This window comes from Hemitrygon akajei, chromosome 19 (assembly GCF_048418815.1).
Source record: "Hemitrygon akajei chromosome 19, sHemAka1.3, whole genome shotgun sequence".
Taxonomy (NCBI): Eukaryota; Metazoa; Chordata; class Chondrichthyes; order Myliobatiformes; family Dasyatidae; genus Hemitrygon; species Hemitrygon akajei.
The window spans coordinates 32,683,310-32,700,061 of NC_133142.1; the positions used below are offsets into that span (position 1 = coordinate 32,683,310).

General features: G+C 40.0%; 1 protein-coding gene across 4 annotated transcripts in view; it reads left to right on the forward strand.

The window, feature by feature from the left end:
- Positions 1 to 16,752, forward strand: part of LOC140741862 (chemokine-like protein TAFA-1) — a 605,590-nt gene that overhangs the window by 62,077 nt on the left and 526,761 nt on the right. The window lies entirely within an intron of this gene.

Here is a 16,752-nt window from a genome sequence, read left to right on the forward strand (position 1 = left end):
CTCTCCAGACCTGTCTTTTTATCCCCACTCACGGGGTCTCAGCTATCCATCAACTCTGAATGACTGTGTCCATCAAATCAGGCCACTCCTGCAGTCCACTGAGGAATGTTAACAAGCAAAGTGAAGTCCTTGTAGTGGAAGGTAAATAATCCAGGAAGAGTCAAAATACAGTAAATCAACAGTCTCTCTCCCCCACTTATCTGTAGCAGATGTTCTTGCCTGTGTTTCATCTCTCTCTCTCATGAGCAGCATAGCAACAGCAATAGTTCGTAGTTCTCAGGAGGGGGGTTGAGAATGGTTAACTCTGCACCCTATTGACCATCAGGTCTGTTCATCACTCATAACACCCCCATTCTTCTGGGAATTTTCACCAGAGTGAAAATTAACTAATAAGGCATATTACTGAATTACAGAATTAAACAAAATACAGAAGTGGTCTTAACTACAAGAATAATACAGATACACTTTCAAATTAACATCTAGATAAACAATCAGCAATTACATTGTCACTCCCCTTTACATGTTGTATTTTAATATCGAATTCCTGTAACAACAGACTCCAACTTAATAACCTCCTATTTTTATTTTTCATGTTAGCCAAGAATACCAAGGGGTTGTGATCAGTATAAACAATTAATGGTCTCTGTGCTGCACAGATGTGGACCTCAAAATGCTGAATTTCCAACAATTCTTTCTCCACAGTGGAGTAATTTCTCTGATGCACATTGAACTTTCGAGAGAAATACGCCACTGGGTGTTCCACTCCATCCCCTGCTTTCTGCAATAGGACTGCCCCTGCAGCCTCATCACTTGCATCAGTCGCCAGGGAGAAAGGTTTCAAGAGATCAGGTGCTTTTAACACAGGGTGGTGGCACAATATGGTTTTCAACTTCTCAAAAGCTTCCTGACAAGGGCTGCTCCACTCAAATTTTTCCTCCTTTTGTAGGAGCTTTGTAAGCGGGACGGCAATGTCCGCAAAGTTCTTACAAAATTTTCGACAGTACCCCACCATGCCCAAAAACCTTCTCAATGCCCTCTTATTTGTTGGGACAGGAACCTCGGAAATAGCCTGTACTTTAGCCTGCACAGGAGCCAATTGCCCCTGTCCTACCACATACCCCAGGTACGTGATCGTGGCATGGCCAAACTCACTCTTTGTGAGGTTCACTGTGAGATGGGCTGCAGACATTCGTTTAAACAGCTTCTCCCCAGCTTCAATATGCTCATCCCAAGTGTCACTCCAAACTACTACATCGTCAATGTAAGCCTTTGTGTTTGTTAACCCTTTAATCACAGCGTCAATCATTCTCTGAAATGTCCCTGGAGTGTTTTTCATTCCAAATGGCAACACATTGTATTCATAAAACCCTGATGGTGTGACAAAGGCTGAAATTTCTCGAGCCCTGTCAGTCAAAGGAACACACCAGTATCCCTTTAGCAGGTCAATCTTAGTGATGTATCTCGCTTTACCCACTTTATCAATACAATCATCCACCCTGGGGATAGGGTAAGCATCTGATTGTGTGATGGCATTCACCTTTCTGTAATCTGTACAGATTCTTATACTACCACAACCACGCATGGAGATGCCCATGCAGAGGAAGATTCACGAATAATACCAGCAGCTAGCATATGCTCATTTTCTTTTTCCACTAGCTTGCTCTTTTCCAAATTCATCCGATAAGGGGATTGTTTAATCCGACTGGGCTGAGGTAACAATAACATCATGCTCTGTTACTTTGCACCTCCTGGGAACATCTGGACATAAATCTGCATGCCGGTTAATTAGCTGTGTCAGTTGCTCTCTTTGTTCAGGCTCCAAGTGGCTGACTTTATCAGCAAAGTTGGCCAAAATAACAGAGTTCTCTAGTCTGGTGGGTACTATGCTTATCTTTTCAAAATGCTCGGACCACTCCTTATCAATCCTTTCTGCCTCATCGTTCTTCGTGACAGCACCGACAACCGTGGGGGTCGCATCATGATAACCCTTTAGCATGTTAACGTGAACCAACTGGCTCGGCTTTCGTTTATCAGGAGTTTCGATCGCATAATTCAGAGAGTCTATTTTCTTAATCACTTTGTATGGCCCTTGAAACTTCGCCTGTAGGGGGTTGGCAACTGCAGGGAACAGGACCAAAACCTTATCGCCCACTTGAAATTCTTGCTCTCGGGCTCGTTTATCATACCATTGTTTCATTTTAGTCTGGGAGTCTTTAAGATTTTGCTTCGCAAACTCGCAAACTTTATGGAGCCTTTCACGGAACCTCAAAACATAGTCAATCACATTGACTTGCACATTCGGACTAGACCATTTTTCTTTGAGTAAGGTTAAAGGTCCTCTGGGCCTGTGACCAAAAACGAGCTCAAATGGACTGAACCCCAGAGACTCCTGAACCGTGTCCCTCACTGCAAATAACAGAAGTGGTAATGCATCATCCCAGTCACGAGTGTTTTCCTGGCAGTAAGTTTTAATCATGGTCTTTAAAGTCGCATGGAATCTTTCCAACGCTCCTTGAGATTCCGGGTGGTATGCAGAGGCTAGAATTTGTTTAACTCCCATCTGTGTCAAATTTGTTGAAATGCACGGGACGTGAAGGTACTCCCCTGATCTGACTGTATCTCTCTAGGTAACCCTACCGTGGTGAAAAATTTAATGAGTGCCTTTACTACCGCAGGAGTCCTAATGTTTCCCAGGGGCACAGCCTTCTGGGAAGCGAGTAGCAGCACACATCATGGTCATGACATACTGCCGCCCACTCACAGTTCTAGGCAAAGGACCCACAAAATCCACGATGATTCGGGAAAAAGGCTCCTCAAAGGCGGGTATCAGTCTGAGAGGTGCCTTAGGGATAACCTGATTTGGCTTTCCTACCACCTGACAAGTATGGCACCTTTTACAATAGTCAAACAATATCCTTCCTCATATTTGGCCAATAAAAATCTTTCATAACACTATCTACTGTCTTCCTTAATCCCAAATGTCCACCTCGAGGTCCCTTATGAGCAAGTTCAAAATTTCATCCCGATAAACCTTCGGAACCACCACCTGGTGTACCACCGCCCAGTCCTCATTGACTGGCACCGTGGTCGGCCTCCACTTCCTCATTAACACTCCCTCCTTCAGATAGTGTCCCCCTGGTTCCTTATCAATCTCTCCTTCAGAAAGAGCTGATTCTTTCAATGCCACAAGCTCCTCATCACGACTCTGTTCCTTTATAAAGTCCCTTTTTGCTAATGGTAGATCTACTTCCTCGTAATCCTTAGACTCATCCATAGACAATGCCGAATACGCTTGCTGAGCCTTCCCCCTAATTACGCTCTCTACCAGAACAGCCCATTTTCCCTTAGGCCAGTTCTGATTCACAGCCACTTTCTCAAAATGAAGGAAAAACTTATCGACATCCATCTCCTTGAATGGAGGTACCAACTGGATCTCCTGACCAATCTTGAACCCCTCATTTGGGTTTGCTGCCCGGTCCCTTCCCTGCGATGCCTTTAACCTCTCCATTTCCAGCGCAAACTGCCTCTCCTTCTCTCTGTCCTCCCTCTGCCTATCAGCTTCTTCTCTCTGCCTTGCAGCTTCTATCTCCTTTATCTGGAGCTCATGCTCCCTTTCCTCCTTCTCCGCAACCAACCTTAATCTTTCTATCTGTATCTGAAGCTCACCCTCGACTGTTTTTTTCTCAGGGAACAGGTCCAATACATCCGATGTGAACACACCCTCGGATACGTAATGCACAGCTATTGCTCTCTGTATATCCAACTTGCTCATCGACGATTTCACCGCCAAGAGATTTAATCGTTTTGCAACGCTCACCAATTCCGCCTTCCTGGCATCCTCTAATACCCCCGAAGTCGAGTCTTTTAAAAATTTGTCAATTTCCATCTCTGCTGGTTTCCTGTCTGGTTATCCACACAACCAGATCAGATAAGGGACTTTTATCCTGATTCACTGGCCCCCCCAATTTGGTAATCAAATCCCAGAGACGAGGCCCCAATTTGTTACGTACCCCGTAACTGGGTGTCTGACCAGCAGAGAAAGAAGAATCCGTTGGAGTCTGGTGGGACCAAACTAAAGGTTTTTATTAGTAAACTACACAATACAATATCAAAAATGCAAATATACATATAAAACAAGTTAGCAGTAATAAACCTAAAAGTGTAGGAATAATAATAATTAATAATAAACAAGCTCTATTGATGTCTAGGGGTAAATGAATTGTCATAGAAAGTACAGAGTTCAGTTTATAAATGCTGAGGTGGTTATGGTTGTTGTATTGAAATTGTTGGAGAGAGAGAGAGCGAGCGAGCGAGATGTAACAGCAACAGCTGTGGCAGGCAAACCTTTTGTGGCTTTCTTAATCCGTTGTGTCGTTGTGGCCATTCAGTTATGACCCCTCTGGTCTTCAGCTAGACCGTTCTTCTGTGGTGGACTCATCACTCTGGCATGAGTGGACACACACACAAGTCCCCACCGGCCCTGCTGTAACACTGTGAGCTTTATTGACCGATCTCCTGGTTCGGTCTCCGAAGCCCCCACCTTTCTGTGGGTTCCCAACACTCAGTCAGTATCCACTGGTGTGTCTGAAGGGTGTCTCTCCAGACCTGTCTTTTTATCCCCACTCACGGGATCTCAGCTATCCATCAACTCTGAATGACTGTGTCCATCAAATCAGGCCACTCCTGCTATCTCCTGAGGAATGTTAATGAGCAAAGTAAAGTCCTTGTAGTGGAAGGTAAATAATCCAGGAAGAGTCAAAATACAGTAAATCAACAGTCTCTCTCCCCCACTTATCTGTAGCAGATGTTCTTGCCTGTGTTTCATCTCTCTCTCTCATGAGCAGCATAGCAACAGCAATAGTTCATAGTTCTCAGGAGGGGGGTTGAGAATGGTTAACTCTGCACCCCATTGACCATCAGGTCTGTTCATCACGCATAACAGGTTGCCATGTTGGATCAGAAAGAGAGTAGACATTGACAGTAATCTGCATTGTGAACAATGCCTGCCCCTGGCTTGTTGCTCTGTATAGTTAAGAAGCGACAACCACCACACACACAGTAGTCACATAACAAGATTACCAGTTCAGTATTTGTGCAAACAGGATTATCACTTGCTTCATGAAATACTCACTTTAAAGATCCTTACTTTGACAAAACTTCTTCAACTTTTACTTGAAGTACAGATAAATGTTTCTATTGGAATAATAAATAGATATGAATAAACATTTTTGTCATAATTCCTATTACTTACATTAAATCTTATAGATTAATTTCAAAAGCAAGATAGAGTTTCTGGTTTGAATGCAGTTACTGACTATGAAGGCAAATACAATTATACCAGGAGGTGAACCCATGAAAAGCATGCGGCCCTACAGGGGGTAACTGGCCAAGTACTAAAGGCTTGTGCTGATCATCTGCCTGGAGTGGTCACTGAGATCTTTAACCTCTCACTTCAGCAGTTTGAAGTACCCACCTGCTTCAAGTAGGCTTCAATTATACAAGTGCCTAAGAAGAATGTGGTAAACTGCCTCAATGACTATCATCTAGAAGCACTTACATCCACAGGGATGAAGTGTTTTGCAAGATTTGTGATGAACTATATTAACTCCTGCCTGAGAAGTAACTTGGATCTGCTCCAATTTGCCTACCGGAGCAACAGGTCTACAGCAGATACCATTTCTTTGGCTCTTCACTCAATCCTCAAACATCTTGATAGCAAAGACACATACATCAGGATGGTCTTTATCAACTACAGTATGGCATTAAATACCATCATCTCCTGAAAACTAATCAATAAGTTTCAAGACCTCGGCTGCAATACATCCTTGTGTAATTGGATCCCCGGTTTCCTCATTTGCAGAACCCAGATAGTTTGGATTAGAAACAGCATCTCCACCACAATCTCCAGCACCACAAGGCTCTTATGCTTAGCCTCCTGCTCTACTCACTTAACACTTATGACCATGTGGATAAGCACAGTCCCAACGCCATATTCAAGTTTACCGATGACACCACAGTTTGTGAAGAGTCAGCGTATAGCAGGGAGACTGAAATCTGGCTGAGTGGTGCCAGAACAAGAACCTCTTTCTCAATGTCAGCAAAACCAATGAGGTGGTTATTGACTTCAAGAGGAGGAAATCAGTGGTCCATGAGTTAGTCCTCATTAGAGGATCAAAGGTGGAGAGGGTCAGTAAATTTAAATTTCTCAGTGTTATTATCTTGGAGGACATGTCCTGGGCCCAGCACATAAGTACAATTACGAAGAAAGCATGGCAGCACTTCTACTTCCTCAGGAGTTTGCAAAGATTCAACATGACGTCACATACCTCTATAGATGTGTAGTGGAGAGTATATGACTCGCTGTATCTCAGCCTAGTATGGAAATGCCAATGCCCTTGAACAGAAAATCCTTCAGAAAGTAATGGTTACGGCCCAGTCCATCACAGGTAAAGGCCTCCCCACCACTGAGCACATCTACACGAGGTGTTGTCACAGGAAAGCAGCATCCATCATCAGGGACTCCACCACCCATGGTAAAGTTCTCTACTCATTCCGACCATCAGGAAGAAGATATAGGAGCCCCAGGACTCTCACCACCAGCTACAGGAACAGTTATTACCCCTCAACCATCAGGCCGTAAACCAAAGGGGATAACTACACTTGCCCCACAACGTATGGACTAACTTTCAAGGACTCTTCATCTCAGGTTCTTGATTTTTTTTGCTTATTTGTTTATTATTATTATTTCTTTTTTGTACTTGCACAGTGTTGTCATTTGCACACTGGTTGAACACTCAAATTGGTGTGGTCTTTCATTGATTCTACTATGGTTATTATTCTATTATGGATGGATTGAGTATGCCTGTAGGAAAATAAATCTCAGGGTTGTACATGGTGATAATTTGATAAGAAATATACTTTGAACTTTGAGTTGCAGCATTATTTTTCTCAAATTTCTATTTTAATTTGGTATAAATCATCACATACTGTATATCTAAACAGAATTCAAATTCAAATTCCCGAGCCTTTGTTTTTTAAAATACCATACAAACCTATTTTCTAGTTAGTGTACAGCAATGACCTCTTCAGTAAATATATGAAGAAATATTCAAAATAATTCAAGATGTGCTCATTAGTTGGGTCATAAAGATTAAGCTTAATATTCTTCAAGGCCTGCAATTAGACACAATTAGCTGAAATGCCCATTGGTGATTAATTCAACCTAGGGTCTTCGCCTGATTTAAAGCAGGCCTTTCTTTTAGCAAGATCATTTTTAAAAGATTAAGAACATTGAGCAATGCTGAATGCCATTTATGTTAACTTCCACATTGATTATTCTGGGAATTGCATCAAACAACAGCATATAAAGTGGATAATTATGGCTGGCAAGTTGATTTCCATCATTATATCTAAGTTTACAAGATTATTTCAAAATAAATTAAATCATATGTGGTAGGTGATTATGCAAAATGGTTCACTATCTTTGCTTTGGGTTGTTTTGGTGTTTTATGAATGATAAATAATAGCGATGGAATGAGAATTGGTTTACTATTGTCACATGAACCAAGTTACAGTGAAAAGCTTAACTTACATATTGTTCATACAGATCAAATCATTATACAGTGCACTGTGGTAGAACAAGGTAAAACAATAACAGAATACAGAATAAAGTTTGACAGCTACAGGAAGTGCAGTGCAGGTAGAGAATAAAGTGCAAGATCATAATAAGCTAGAAGTCCATCTTATCGTAGTAGAGGACATCACTAATTCTAAAGCGCAAAGTAAATTTTATTATCAAAGTTCATATATGTCACCATATACAACCTCAGATTCATTTTCTTGTGGACATACTCAGTAAATCTATAGAATACTGATTATAACAGGGCCAGTGAAAGATCAACCAGAGTGCCCAAGACAACAAACTGTGCAAATGCAATAATAAATAACAAGAAATTGATATAAAGAGTCATTAAAGTGAGTTCATTGGTTGTGGGAACATCTCAATGATGGGGCAGGTGAGTGTAGTTATCGTCATTTGTTCAAGAGCCTAATGATTGAGTGGTAGTAACTGTTCTTGAAGCTACTGGTGCAAGTCCTGAAGCACTTGTGGCTTCTGCCTGAAAGTAGCGATTCTGTTTTGAAAATCACTAATTCTGTGCTTAAATCAAGAGATGAAAATATTTTAATTTGTTAATGCTGTTCTTTGCTACTTCAGAAGGCTTTATAGATATCTCTAAAGATTCCTTACAACCACAGACTCACGGTGTTACTAAATACATAGTTAACTATGTTTCCAAATCATTCTTTTGTTATATTTGGTGTGAGTTAAGTGGCAAATTAAGAAGCAAATGTTCTTTTTTTCACTTCTCTTTGGTAGGGATGTATTTTAGTATACTACAATACATTTAATGCTCAGTGATATACTATCATTTGTAGCCATTTCTCTTTCTCTTGTAAAGTTTAATGGCAGTGGACAGACCAGCATATGGTGCATTGCCACCACTTACTGAGTTGGTGTGTGGAACAAAGAGACTGGAAGTACAGTATACCCACTAAACTCTACAGCCCCAAAAAAACTCAAGTAATATCAAAAGTTTATCTTTTTCAGAAAGACAAATACACAATTATATAAATTAAAATGGCAGGGATATTCAAACAAATTTTCAATGTTAAACCATGCATGTTGCAAAGATCTCAATTTAGCAATTAGATGTTTCCTTTGCACCCCATAGACACTGCATTCAAACAGTATATTCTTGACAGGTGTGCTCCTACAAATGTCCGTATTATGCATGTTAATCCTGAACAAGGAATGATTCAACTTAGGATGTCCAATATATGAATGAATAAGTATAACTTCTCAACTTTTATACCCATCTTCTCGTTGAGTTCCCACCATCCTCTGAATTTTATATAAATGCTGTCCTTTCTTTTCCTTTTCCCAACTTAGTTGTCACAGTGATTGAACAGATTTTTAAAATATGGCTTTCATCTCCCCTTACACAAAGGCACCACTGCATTTATATCCTTAAGTGATTGCTTAGCAAGCATATCTACTCCCTAATTTCCTTCAGCCGAACATGGGCAGGAATCCATATGAAATGTATACAAAGTCCTGGACCCTGCAGCCTCAGAAGAGTCTGACAAATCTCAAAAAGAATGTCTAGACTACAATTTGAAATAAATGTTTTAATAGATGTCAAGACTGATAACAAATCAGAACACAGAAGTATATAATCAGGGCATAATCCTTCAACCCATTTCAAGGTTAAAATGATAGCAACCATCTCAGACATGAATACGGATGCTCTGTCTGATAATCTTTTCTTAATAGTCACCTGAAACTTTGGAGCAAAAACAGAAATACCGGTACGTCCTGTCACTGGATCTTTTGAGCATCTGTGTAGATATGTAAGAATCCATAATATCTACCTTGCATTTACAGGTCCATAATCCCTTATCTGAAATTCTGAAATCCAAAAAGCTTTGAAAGCCAAAGTTTTTTTTCGCCAACAGCTGATGTCACTCAGGTGTGACGTGGCAGCACTATCAAAGGCCGCCAGACGTCAGTTATGGCTCAGCGCTCGTTCTGGTTACACGTGCATTTGCTGTTCACTGATATTTTGTGTTCACTGTTGACTTTGTGTTCAATTTCACTGTGAAAATGTCAAAAAGCATCTATCATTACCAATGACGCAGAAAGTGGAGTTATTGCAGAAGCTTGATCATGGTGTGTCTGTGCGGCGTCTTACTGAAGAATACAGTGTCAGAACTACCACTGTATATGATTTAAAGAAACAGAAAGACAAGTTACTGAAGTTTTATAGTGACAGTGACGTTCTACATTTATTCCAATAAGTCATTTACCATGTGTTTAATTCGGTTTGTTTGAAGCTGTATATTTTTGTTTTATTGAATGTTTTTGCTGGAAATAAAATATTTTTCTTGTCATTATTCCCTAAACAATACAATATAACAACTATTTACATAGCATTTACATTATATTAAGTATTATAAGTAATCTAGAGATGATTTAAAGTATATGGGAGGATGTGCGTAGGTCTGGAGCTCCACCAGGTCCTAAAGTCCACCTGCACTGAGACAGGTTAAATAAGGGACTTGAACATACATGTTTTTTGGTATCTGTGGGGGGTCCTGGAACCAATAAGGAGGGATTCTGAAATCCGAAAAATTCTGAATTCCAAAATGCAACTGGCCCCAAGGATTTCGGATAAGGGATTATGGACCTGTATTGCTGAACTTTCTGTGTCACTGATAAACAATCACTCCTCATCTTGATCTTCTCCTGAAAGCCCAAATCACCCGTAGGGAAAGGGAAAAACCATGGAGGCGTGACAGAAATGGATACACTGGGACCATGATCCACATTAAACAACTCAAGATTTTGTGCCCGTTCATGTCCCATCCCCACAAAACTGAAGACATTACAGACGCAGAGCCCTCAACACTCTACTAATGTTGCCAATATTGGATGACCAACATTACGTTTTCTTACATTAACCCAATAAACCAACGCTGACTGCAACCTACGTAGATGTGAAGGTGCTTCACCTGTTTCTACCAGTAATACTGAAATTGGGGATAATTTAATAGCACCACAACATAATCTCAATGCTTGAGCTAGAACTTTATCTAGGGGCTTTAAGACTACGGATGAGGCTGACCCATACACAACATATCCATAATCAAAAACAGACCCAATTAAAGCAATATGCATTTGTTTAAGCGAGCTCCTACAGGCACCCAATTACACCTAACTAAGCACCTAAGCACATTATTATACTTCTCGAGAATTTTATTCCCATGCACCTGCTGTGTTAACCTTGTGCCCATCCATACAATGTACCTAGCAACTTTCCCTTTGACTCATGTTTAACAGATTTACCATATAACTTGAGATCAATTGTGGGCATAATGTTCCTTTTAGAAAAACAAATAGCTTCAGTCTTTGCAACAGAAAATTTAATCCCTCATTGACGTCCCCATTCCTCTACTTCATTAATAACTGCCGGCGTTTTGCTAACTATATAATTTATATTCTTGCCTCTATTCCACACTGCGCTACCATTGACATACAATGATTTGGAAATGTCTGAGCCCACATTAAAGAAAATATCATTAATCATAATATTAAAAAGGATTTGTCTACATGCACTCCCCTGCGGAGTCACATTCTCTATCACATATTCCTTCGAGGATGTTGTTCGCACCCTAACGTCTATCTTCCTATCAAATAAAAATCTTGAATCCAATTGAACATTCTACCATTTATTCTCAGCTTTTCTTATTAAAACAGCAAACTTTGTGTCTATACCATATCATAAGCTTTCTCTACATCAAAGAAAACTGCTACCACTGATACTTTATTAATTTGAGCCTTAGGAATAAATGATTTCAAACTTAACACCGAGTCCATGGTCATGCTCCCTTTACATAGTCCAGATTGGCATATGGCTAATTTTCCAATATGTTCCCCAAAACAAGAAAACCTTGCTATAACCATTCATCATCATGTGAAGTCAGTGAAATAGGTCTATAACTGGACGGATCTGAATATAGGGATAACGGCCACTAATTTCCAGGAAGCAGGAAGTCACCCTTCAACCCACATTGTATTAAAGAATTTCAAAAACAGCATAAGTTTTGAATCTGATAATCCTATAAACATACAATAACAAATATCTTCTTACCCAGATGTCTGACCAGCCCTTTTAAGTTCAGACAATGTAAATTTGACATCACAACATGATCTGGAACATTATTTTTCTCAGCAATCTGAATATTGTTTGTCAAAACTGTTTCTCTATAAGACCTTTTTTTTTACTTAAATTGGCTGAACTATGTACACTGACATATGTTTTTGCTAATAATTCTGCTTTTACAGAGTCAGTAACTCAATCTTCTTCCCACCATACAAAACTGGTAATGCATTGTTTTCTAACTCCCCTCCCCCCCCCCGCCATTTTCTAGATCATACCCTGGAATCGCCCTACCTGGATTTCTTTCCCAATGCTATCACAATACATTGTCCAATACTTTTACTTTGCCCTTCTCTAACTACAGCTTGAGTTCTTCTATATGAAAGATGAACAGGAGTAACACTGCCTAAAAGCTTCAGTACACTCCTTCGCAGCTCTTCTGCATTCACCAGTCCACCAGGGAACATCTCTCCTTTTACTATCTCCTGCTTTCTGGGAATTAATTCCTTAGCTATTGAGTTGAGTACAGAGAACAAGGTATTATTACTTAACTCGATAACCTCCAAAACCAAATGATCAGGAAATCTGTTTTCACATAATTCATCAAATTTGCCTTTTAAAACTCCTTCTGTGGATATGAGAACCTTTCCCCGATAATAGAAAGATAGAAAACCTACAGCACAATACAGGCCCTTCAGCCCACAAGGCTGTGCCGATCATGTCCTTACGTTAGAAATTACCTAGGGTTACCCATAGCCCTCTGTTTTTCTGAGTTCCATGTACCTGTCCAGGAGTCTTTTAAAAGACCCCATCATATCTGCCTCCACCACCGTCATCGGCAGCCCATTCCATGCACTCACCACGCTCTGCATAAAAAAAACTTACCCGACATCTCCTCTGTACCTACTCCCAAGCACCTTAAAACTATGCCCTCTCATGCTAGTCATCTCAGCCCTGGGAAAAAGCCTCTGACTATCCACACGATCAATGCCGTACATCATCTTGTACACCTCTATCAGGTCACCTCTATTCCTTTTGTACAAATTATGCGGAAATGGTCCACTTCTCACCATTGTATCATTCTACACTCCCCAATTCCACACACTTATTACATCCTCAGATACCAGTGCAATGTTCATAGCAGGGACAGTGTTGTTAAATAGATTTATCATTGTACTTCTACTACCATTCAACCACATTAAACACTTTTCTTCCAGGAAGTCTTCCAGCAGTTACCCATTCACATTTGTGTCACTGCAACCCCACATATTACTATGAGCATTAGAATCCCCACACAAGATAACCTTATTGTTCTGATTTCCACCCACACTTTCAATATATCTGGAGCGAACCTTTCACAAGGCAAAAACATTTATTATCGCTACTTCACTACTCTTTCTTTAAATTTTAACCTCAGTTGACTCAGAAACAACCCCATTCACCGTTACTCGATATACTTTCCCATTTTTAACAAAGATAGCCATTCCTCCTCCAATTCCCATTTTCCAATCATGTGTTATACCAACATAACCTCGTATCTTAAAACGTAGACAAGATTTCAGCCAAGTTTGCTGTACACATACTGTATATCATCTGATTTGTTTGATAAATCTTCAATAAATTTCTTAAACTCTTGACCACTAGTCATCAGGTTTCTAGCATTCCACTGTACAATTAGAAAAACCCCTAACCTTAACCCTTAATCCTTTGATGACTGAACATTATTTAGTCCTCCTTGTAAGGCATCATCAATAAATTCTGGAGTTAAGTATTTTATCTCTCAATGTTTTTCTGTGGCTTTGAATGTAATTTTTATTTTTTTCTGTCCTGCTTTTTAGTTTCGTGCTGTACAATTTACCACATCTGCTATGAAAATGACAAACTTTATCAACGATCAGAGAATCCTTTGTTTATACAATCATGCACTTTACACACTGTCATATCATATGTCCATTTCCATCCAAACACTGCACTTCCACAGCTTTCTTATTTACAGAATACCCTGTATAAGCTGAGCCATGTTCTCCACGGTTGCTATAAATTAGCCTAACACCTTCTGCACAATTACCATAATTATGTTCTCCACCACATCTACCACACTGCTTTTTACTCTCTTACACGGGTGTAACATGACTAACCTTCTGGCATTGAAAACTTCTCAGAGAGGATGGTGCAGAGGCTCAAACCATATAACTCATACAACCTAAATTAACCGTATCCAGCAACTTTTTTCCATCAAATTTTATCAACACTGATAAGCTATCTGGTATAACTCCAGCATAAAACCCTTTTAAATATTGAGTATCCACAGGTGTGCCCCCGACTAAATTTTTTTAACTTGGTCCATGGACACATCCAGAGGCACTCTAGAGATTAATTCCCAAAGCCACCGCTGTTCAATATAATTCTTTGGTGTTACTTTCCTTCCTCCCACAGCTTTTAACCCCAAAGCTCTTGGACATTGTTTACTGTCTTTACAAAATGCTAACAGTGCCCCATGTCTTAAAGGTTCTGTGTCTTTTTTCTCCGCTATTTTTTTCAAATCCTTAGTTAGTCTAATTAGGTTGACATCAGAAAAATGTCCACATTTAAAACTCAACGAAACCGTAAACTCTTCCTTCCTTAATTTTACTTAACTCCTGACTACTGCCTTCATCATTGGACGTTAAGCCACTACAATCCTCAACTGGCTGCTGATTTTTCTGTTTCCCGGAAACCTGCCATTCCACCGCTTCCTGACATCTCTACCCGCTGCCTGACATCTCTACCCGCTGCCTGACATCTCTACCCGCTTCCTGGCATCTCTACCCACTTCCTGCCTGAGAGAAAACTCCTAACAGCAGGCTCAGTCCTTTGCACCAACTCCAATCCAACTGCAAACGGTTGACTGAAGTCCAAGAGCCCGACCATAGCCATTTTTCAGTTTATTTTGTCCTTTATAATAACTGGGTTTAATTGCTTATTTTTTTTGCTTGAGCAGTAATGTATTATGTTTACACTTAATTAACAGTACTCGATGTAATCTAGTGGCATGTTGAAATCATAATGACAGTTAAAGTTACAACACTGATACCAAAGGAAAATTCATTCTAAAGGTTTTGAAGTGTAAAACCAGAATTAAGTATCTTCCCATTTGTAAATTCTGTCTACAAATCAGTACTTGCAAATCAGACTAGGAGAGAGATGTGTCTAATAAATTGTAACCCAATTTTTCACTTGTTTTATTTTGTTTGTATTATCCTCCTTCACGTATTCTAATGACTTGTTTGCTTGGCCTAGTTTGCTTTTTATTCTTGGCACTTTATATGTTCCATTTAATGATGTCAGTTACATATCTATGGTACACCCCAGAAAGACAAGATAATTCAGCAATCCCATGAGCAAATATCATGACAGACAGGAGACCTATTTTATAGTTACTATTTGGGCCAGGTTTAGCATGTCTCTTAAGTGCATTTCCACAGGATTACGAAGGTGTCTGCATATTACAATCCTTTGATTCAAGGCCTTAGGTAAAAGAATAGTTCTTGAATACAAGTCATGACTTCCTAATATACAACCTTTGTTGGTAGAATCTCAGGTGGCGATGAGAGAGCGTGCAGGAGTGAGATATGTCAACTAGTGGAGTGGTGCCGCAGCAACAACCTGGCACTCAACGTCAGTAAGGTGAAGTAAGTCAGTAAGAGCAGTAAGTCAGTAGCTGATTGTGGACTTCAGGAAGGGCAAGATGATGGAACACATACCAATCCTCATAGAGGGATCAGAAGTGGAGAGAGTGAGCAGCTTCAAGTTCCTGGGTGTCAGAATCTCTGAGGATCTAACCTGTTCCCCAACGTTACAAATTTCTCGTCACATGCCAGTGATAATAAACCCGATTCTGATTCTGACTCTGACAGTTTTGAACTTAGAAATTTTCATCCATTCAGTTTATTTTCTAGAATATTAGTCCATACATCTTGCACTGTTTGATCCAGTTTGTTGAAATACTTTGAACTTGAATCACTCCATGGCATATAGTGTCCTGGCTGAAGAAAACAAATGAACAGTTTACCTTTGCCTAGGCTAATCTAAACGTCAATCTTCCAGAATATATTTTATTATTTGTTATGGTAATATTACTTTACATGTTGTATGTGAATTATATGTTCTGTATTTTGCACCTTGATATTGATCCGGAGGAATGGTGTTTTGTTTGGTGATTGAATGACAATAAACCTGAACTTGAAAATTGAGTATTAGATATATTATAACCATATAACAATTACAGCACAGAAACAGGCCATCTCGGCCCTGCTATTCCGAGCCAAGTGCTTACTCTCACCTAGTTCCACTGACCCGCACTCAGCCCATAACCCTCCATTCCTTTCCTGTCCATATACCTATCCAATTTTGCTTTAAATGACAATACTGAACCTACCTCTACCACTTCTACTGGAAGCTCATTCCACACAGCTACCACTTTCTGAGTAAAGAAATTCCCCCTCATGTTACCCTTAAACCTTTGCCCCCTAAGTCTCAACTCATGTCCTCTTGTTTGAATCTCCCCTACTCTCAATGGAAAAAGCCTATCCACATCAACTCCATCTATCACCCTCATAATTTTAAATACCTCTATCAAGTCCCCCTCAACCTTCTACGCTCCAAGGAATAAAGGCCTAACTTGTTCAATCTTTCCCTGTAACTTAGGTGCTGAAACCCAGGTAACATTCTAGTAAACCTTCTCTGTACTCTCTCTATTTTGTTGACATCTTTCCTATAATTCGGTGACCAGAACTGTACACAATACTCCAAATTTGGCCTTACCAATGCCTTGTACAATTTTAACATTACATCCCAACTCCTATACTCAATGCTCTGATTTATAAAGGCCAGCATACCAAAAGCTTTCTTCACCACCCTATCCACATGAGATTCCACCTTCAGGGAACTATGCACCATTATTCCTAGATCACTCTGTTCTACTGCATTCTCCAATGCCCTACCATTTACCATGTATGTCCGATTTGGATTATTCCTACCAAAGTGTAGCACC